Here is a 7,415-nt window from a genome sequence, read left to right as displayed (position 1 = left end):
GTGCGCTTAAATGATGCTCATTGTTAAAGGCTTTACCGTGATCGATTGCTACTTACTTCTATGTTATTTGGTCAATGGTTGAGAGTTGTCTCATTGGCAGTTATACCAAATCGCATTATTTGTTTATTGATAACCAGGCACACAGTGGGTTTGATTGTGTTTACGTTAGTTTGAATTTCTTTGAATATTCCGGTCGACAAACTTCTTTTAACCATACATGATATCTCCTCACGTATTCATGAAATATTTGCCACTTGACTTGACTATAATCAATCAATCATTCTGTAGTACGGGATCTTTATACAATGACATATCTGATTCATAAACATACGATACAAAATAAAAGTTTAGGAACAAAAGAAATAAAGCAAAGACATCCAATCATGTACCTTTAATTGTATACAAAGTATTATTTATATTAACAAATACACACACTTTGAAATGAAACCTTCAAATATTTGAAAGGAAACATATTTTTGAAGTTGTATGAGAATAATATAAAACAACTCTCTCTCTCTCTCTCTCTCTCTCTGTAAACTATTAAATGTAATGAACATGTTTAAATGGTTTACATCATCTAGCGCTCGAAACAAGTATGAAAAACCTGAATAGGCATAGTTTGAATTATAACAAAATTAAACCAATCATTATTAAAGAAAAATAAAAATTAAAACGCACGGTGTAATGTACACTGATAAAACTTGCGTGAAAAAGCTCAACAATAAAATAAAAACATCACCCATAAGCAGAATATTTAAAATATGACAATCAAAAGGGTAAAGAGCCATGCAAACAGCATATACAACCACATTAAATATTCTGATTTTGACCAAACCGACTAGATAAATGAACTTCAAATAAGAAATAAATCATTGAACATAATTTTCATTGGCAATTTTAAACCTTCTGTGTAACTAGACAAACACCTAGTGATAGCCAAAAAAGGTAAATAAAAAAATGGGTATTCCTATTTATCTTGTATACAGGGCTTTCAAAACATCATCGATCCTAAATATATATCATCATGGTGTTTATTTATATATCATAGGACAAAATTTGCAATTTAAATCAATTCTACATCATACGAAAATGTATGAAACCATAATGCAGTATCTTAGTTTGAATAACATAAATTATCCCCATACTTTGTAACTTGTAAAGCAAATTCATTTGGCAAGACTTCAGCGAATAGCCACTCGCTAGCAGCCACTCCACCACGTGCACTCCGCTATCAGCCAGATTGTGAAAGACTTCTGTCCCGTACATACTCAAGTTTCGAAATCATTCTTTAAAAAAATCTTTCTCTTTTAAAATTATTCTGGATGAACGAGTAATCCCAGAAAAGCAGTGCGGGAATATGGATCTCTACTATAGATATAATTTTCAGTATTCCAACTAGTTGTTCTAATCCAGGCATGTTCGTCTTTATTCATTCTACATAAAGCTGTCATTGACGCAGATGTATAAGATCCAGAATCTACTTCTTTTTCCCCAGTAGAGCTTATAACGTTCTCTTCAACTACTAACTCTGTATATATGTAGGCAGCATTCACTGTAGACACTGTCCATGAAAACATATAAATCCCATCCCTGGGAGCAACAAATATACCATCGTTGTTGTTGTAATGGTCCCCTTCGTTGATAATGACGGTCTCAAATACAACTGTAGAATGTCTGTTCAATTTAAAGTCGCTCTGTTTTATAATTGCATAAAACAATACGGGTTGTTTTTCTCCTGAAATATAATTGAGATTGACTAAAAAAAGGAAATGTTTTGTGAAATACAGTTCTGAGAAACTGACTCTCTTTTCATGGTGAATTTTCCAGTAAATTTTGGCATTGTTTAATTTTCATATGGAAATATATGTGGATATGCTGGGCACATTTTTTATTGATTGTTTATTGTTTATTGTTTGTTGTTTTTTACGTCATGTTTAAGAAGTGAACAAATGAACATTAAATACTAGAGATAGGTTTTGCAAGGTACTTGTTGACCGGCAAGAAGGGCGGAACATTTCGACTGCCTTTGGAAAATTAAGGGTATGTTGGAGATGAACAAATTTCGCCTTGAAACAGGTTGACGAAATAAGCAAAACAATACACGAAGGGGATTCAAACGAAAGTCTTGATAGGCACCACTTTAGCAAGGGGGTTACCGCCTGTTCACGTCCCGGTGACCATATATCTATACCTTATTCATCCCTTGGGGTTGGCACATGGCCGTTATCAGATAAGATAATCTTGTAAATATATATATATATATATAGCGAGTGATATCCTTTGAATACAATATCTTGGTAAATTTTCGTTGTAAATAGTAAAACATCTTACACATACTATGGTCGTGTGCATCAATGAAAAAAAGAAGTACACTTAGTATGTAAAAAATTGTGATAACAAAACTGAGCTATCTACATTAAATTAAGTGTTTTGGTTGTCTATCATATTATTTATTTTTCATTTATTATTTGTTCATACAATAAATGCATTGTTTCACATTTTTTCATTTGTTTTTTTTTATTTTTTAAATATTAAGATGACTTTGCTGTATGGGTTTTGCTTATCAATGGAAGTCGTACGGTTACGGGTGACCTATAGTTGATTACACCCATGTCATTTTGACGTTTTTGGTAGTTAGTTGTTACATTGACAGTTAGAACACATCTCATTATTGGTGTACAATATGCACACAAAATTTAAACATTATAGAAATAAGAAGATGTGGTATCATTGACAATTTAACACTTATTCGCTACCAGAAACGAAATGACGAAGAAGCTAACAACTATAGATCATCGCACGGCCTTCAACAATGAATATAACCCATCCCGTTTTTTTGTGCTTTTTATCGATTTGATGAGTCCTTTTCAACTGATTTATTTAGAGTGTTCTTATGTAGTACTCTTACACCACTATCCATGTACTATGCAAATACTGATTTTCCATTGGACAAGAAAGGTTGAGTATGTTCTAATAATAATAGGGAACCAACAATCACATTTTCTTAGTTGACTTTTGTGTAGAGTTTCCCGGTGTAAAACTAGAATAACTTATTCTTAGAATGATGTATGTAATTTATAGTTTACGTAACATGTTAGTATTGAAGGTACTTTGAAATAATATTGCAAATATTTACATGTTATTATAAAATTTTGGATCGTTTTTATAAAAATCATTCGATCAAAATTGATTGGAATTTATCTAGCAAAGTTTGAGACCAAATAGTTTTGCAAAATTTGTGTTTTCTTAAGTCTAACGGTACTTACTTTCGTTTTCTAACACAGAAATTTTTGCCTCCAATAATTCCAGCCGACTATTCATCGAATCTTCGTCTAATAATGTTATATTTTGTATTGACTTTGAAAAAGTTAATCCAGTAATACTTAAGACAACAAATAAAACAATGAAATAGGTAATTTTCATTTTGCTTCAACATGAAACGATAAAGAATAGTTACGAATGGCAATAAGAAGACAAATGGACCAGCAAGCGAATACAACAAATGTTTAATATCAGAGGATAAACGTTATGTTTTATCTAAGTTAACTTTTGCTGTCCCGCCTTTAAAGGTTTGGTGAAATATGACTCCAAACAATTTGTTTCCATCCTTGAAACATGAATCTTTAAGTTTTTTTTAACAAAAACCATTAAACAGCTACACCATATTACAAACAGATGGCGTAACTTAAATATAAAGAATTTGATTATTCAATCGCTTTAATAAATACTTTTGAATGATTGAAAGAAAACTAATAGCAAGTTTCTCAACACGTACACTTCACTAATATTATACAAGCAGAACATATGGAATACTAAAGCATTTGGGTATATGTATACATGAGAATAAGGCGACTATTAAAAAACCTATCGTGAAATTTCAAGGTTAATATAAGCATCCCCTTTCAAACCACCACTTCAAGAAAGGTACAAAGTGCTCCTTGAATCCATTCTATCCTGATAAACATATTAGTCCATGCCATTCGCTATGCCCAAAAGCCGAAAATATGGGTTCAATAGTTAGTTAATTCGATGAATTCTTTCTATAACATATTGAACGAGATGTAGAAGCTTTAGGAAATCTTTAACGATAATGCTTTACTGCATCAATTGAAATTATTTCAACCTACTGACCTTTAGATATCAATTGGTCCAGAAATTCAGTTTTTTTTACAGAGGACGGACAAGTTTTTCGAAAATCACTGAAACATCACTGTTTAGAAATAACTTCAAGTTTAACGAGACATTTAAAAACCTTGGAATTATCTTCGAGCTGACAGTTATAGATTGCTATGTGTTGTTGGTTTTGTTCATTATTGAAGGTCGTATGGTGACCGATAGTTGCTAACCTTCTACGTAATTTTGTCTCTGGTGTAGCGTTGTCTCATTTCCAATCATATCACCTTTTTTTAGTGTGATATTTTTGAGTTATCTCGCTTTCAATATCCCAAATGATACTTATACAAACTAAATTTCTACAAACAATGTTATGACATTAGGGACAATTTGACAGTTTTGACAAATGAACGAACTGCCACTTTGCCGAAATGCCATAAGTGTTTCTTATTGATTGTTGTATAGAAATATGGTCATCCCTCGATCTCCTTCAAACCGGCAAAGTTGGGCGTATTACCTACTGAACGATATTTAGAAAAATTATGAAACACTTCAACTATACTCCAACTGGTCTAGAAATTATATTGTTTTACATACGACGGACAACTTCTTTGAAAATCACCAAAACTTCACTGTTAAAGTCATATGAAACGAGAGACCGGTGAAAAATAATGTTAATCCAATTCTTGAACCAATGCATACATATATCATAAATTAGTCTTCTGTGCACGATTTTATCATTTTTTATCGCATACATTTCGCATAATCGTCAAAAAATATTTCAATCGGTCAGTTTTGTTGTGAAAATATGGCAGCTAATTAATGGTCGTGTTTTGAAGCCGAAGTTTAACGATTGTCACCCATTTGTAAACAATCAACAAAGAAGCATGGATATTCATGTAAGCACGTGTATAACAGGTACAATAAGGTACATATTATATTGATGACGGAGCAATGTTTACGTTTGGTTTTCCATTCGCACTTGCGTATTGCAATCACCGTTTTTTACAAGAAAGGTCACGCTGAGGCAACTGCATACGTAAAACATGTCGGTGAAATGTTTGCTGGAAGCAAGTAATTCAAAAAAGTAAACTTCTTTTAAATTAAGACAAATTATAGAATTTTTTTGAGAAAAAAGTATATATGCACATAAGTGTGATAATAAAAAATAGCCATTTAGTTATATAAAACATATGCATAATTTTTTTTAATTTGAAGTTTCATACCGGTATGACTTTAATAAATAACTTCAAGTAAACATGGCAAAGCGTGAAATTCAAAAACCTTAGAAATATCGTCGAGCTGTCATTTGTAGCTAGCTTTGAGGTATTGGTTTTGCTCATTATTGAATGCAATACGGTGACTTTTTGTTGCAAACCTTCTACGCCATTTGGTCTCTAATTGAGAGTTGTCTCATTGACAATCATGAGGGTCTTGATGGGGGGTTCTTCATGTCTATATTCTTTTATTGTTACGGTAATTTCTCTCTATTCTTTATATTATTTGCTCATTATTCTCTATCCTTTATATTGTAGCACCCTATTATTCTCTATCCTTTATATTGTAGCACACTATTATTCTCTATCCTTTATATTGTAGCACCCTATTATACTCTATCCTTTATATTGTAGCACCCTATTATTCTCTATCCTTTATATTGTAGCACCCTATTATTCTCTATCCTTTATATTGTAGCACCCTATTATTCTATATTCTTTATATTGTAGCACCCTATTATTCTCTATCCTTTATATTGTAGCACCCTATTATTCTCTATCCTTTATATTGTAGCACCCTATTATTCTCTATCCTTTATATTGTAGCACCCTATTATTCTCTATCCTTTATATTGTAGTACCCTATTATTCTCTATCCTTTATATTGTAGCACCCTATTATTCTCTATCCTTTATATTGTAGCACCCTATTATTCTCTCTCCTTTATATTGTAGCACCCTAATATTCTCTATCCTTTATATTGTAGCACCCTATTATTCTATATTCTTTATATTTTAGCACCCTATTATTCTCTATCCTTTATTAGTTTGTCCTATGTTTTGTCTATTCTATATATGTTTTATATGTCATTCTGCACTTTTTGCCAATTATTCTCTGTTTTGTAAACCCCATCCAGACCCTCAATCATACAACATCGTCATATTTCTTAGTGTTACCTGAGTTATCTCTCTTTTACTGTTTCAAACTATACAAACTAATGTGCAAACAATGTCATAACATTTATACGGACAATTTGACAGTATTTGAAAAATAAAAAAACTGCCATTTTAGTCGAAATGCTGCGAGTTATTTTTTTTTATTAATTTTTGTATAAAAACATCATCTATCTCCTTCTAACCGGTGTTATATAGTCATTCTTCCCCCATGCCAGTTTTTCCCCCGGGGAAAATTTGGATCACTGCCATTCTTCCCCCGCGTAAATTTGGCAATACGTATACATATAGCCACTTTCCCCCATGCCAGTCCCCCCCCCCCCCACAGTATACATTTCACTATATATATAAGTCTGAAAATTAAACCCTACAGTGTTAGAATTAGATTTTTATGCTGACAAATTTTTATCCCTTAACGGGATTTGAACTGTCGAGCGCTCTAGACCACTTGACTACATCCGCTATATAAAATATAAACACGATTGTATAACATCATCTTCGTATATTACCATCTTATATTAATACCGTTGTACAAATTTTAAGACTGATATATATATTCGCTTCCGCAAATTTGCAGAGTTAAGATGGGTGTGCTGATATTAAGAGTATTTTTTTTTAATATAATATGTGTTTCAGCCGTTTATCATCTTCACTGGTGATCCAATGGATAGATCTTATCAAAAATTATTTCTGTGACTGCTTCTTACGATCCTTTACGAATGATACTTTTAATTAGCTTATCCGCAATCAATTCAGGTTAGCAGGGGCAATACTCTAGCTGTTTTTAATTTTGTCATTTTTGCGCATGGGATCGGAAAAGACCCTGTTAGTGGTTCAAAGTATTGCTTGTCAAAGACATATCTACTAAGTTAACGAATGCTGCATTCAAATAGGGACTGCTCTATTCATTCTCAAAAATTTTGCAATCTTTTGACATAGAAAACACCTTTTTCTATTTCAAATAGATATTCTACATTATAAGGTGTCGACTTTAAGTGAGTAATGGAACTTAAATAACTTTGAAAAGTTTAATTTGTTATAAAACTTAAACAAAAGGTTGCCACATATGTAATATGATGGACACACCAACCTTTAAAGATAGGCCCCTTCTATGCTGCCTTATCCTTGGAAA

At 32.1% G+C, this 7,415-nt stretch overlaps 1 long non-coding RNA gene across 1 annotated transcript; it reads right to left on the bottom strand.

Moving 5' to 3' along the window:
• Positions 1 to 376: 376 nt before the first annotated feature.
• On the bottom strand, positions 377 to 3,554 carry LOC139519797 (uncharacterized). Its single transcript, XR_011663686.1, has 2 exons — positions 3,267 to 3,554; positions 377 to 1,735 (listed from the first exon to the last, which is right to left on the bottom strand). It is a non-coding gene; the product is annotated as an uncharacterized lncRNA (long non-coding RNA).
• Between the last annotated feature and the right edge of the window lie 3,861 nt (positions 3,555 to 7,415).

The sequence above is a fragment of the Mytilus edulis genome, chromosome 1 (assembly GCF_963676685.1).
Source record: "Mytilus edulis chromosome 1, xbMytEdul2.2, whole genome shotgun sequence".
NCBI lineage: Eukaryota > Metazoa > Mollusca > Bivalvia > Mytilida > Mytilidae > Mytilus > Mytilus edulis.
Note: the sequence above shows the minus strand (reverse complement) of the source record. Positions and strands in the feature narration are given on the sequence as shown.